This window comes from Etheostoma spectabile, chromosome 17 (assembly GCF_008692095.1).
Source record: "Etheostoma spectabile isolate EspeVRDwgs_2016 chromosome 17, UIUC_Espe_1.0, whole genome shotgun sequence".
In the NCBI taxonomy this organism is placed as follows: Eukaryota; Metazoa; Chordata; class Actinopteri; order Perciformes; family Percidae; genus Etheostoma; species Etheostoma spectabile.
The window spans coordinates 4659706-4659984 of record NC_045749.1 but is presented as its reverse complement, the minus strand read 5'-3'; the positions used below and the strand labels follow the sequence as shown (position 1 = coordinate 4659984).

Sequence of the window (279 nt, the reverse complement as noted above, 5' to 3'; positions counted from 1 at the left end):
GTGTGTGTGTGTGTGTGTGTGTGTGTGTGTGTGTGTGTGTGTGTGAGGGTAGAGGACAGTCATAGGCCAGATGAGTGTCAGCTGCACACCAGCAGCAGGGGAACAAATGGTCCAGACAGAAGGATAAAGAGAAGATACACATACAACACATAAAACATATACACACACACACACACACACACACACACACACACACACATCAAATAGGTACAGGCACGCAGACATGACATACAAACAAATACAGTCAAGATACAACATATATTAAGTCCCTTCATACAC

The 279-nt window shown here is 44.1% G+C and overlaps 1 protein-coding gene across 1 annotated transcript in view; it reads right to left on the bottom strand.

Annotated features, from left to right (window-relative positions):
* Positions 1 to 279, bottom strand: part of meis1b (Meis homeobox 1 b) — a 77091-nt gene that overhangs the window by 62449 nt on the left and 14363 nt on the right. The window lies entirely within an intron of this gene.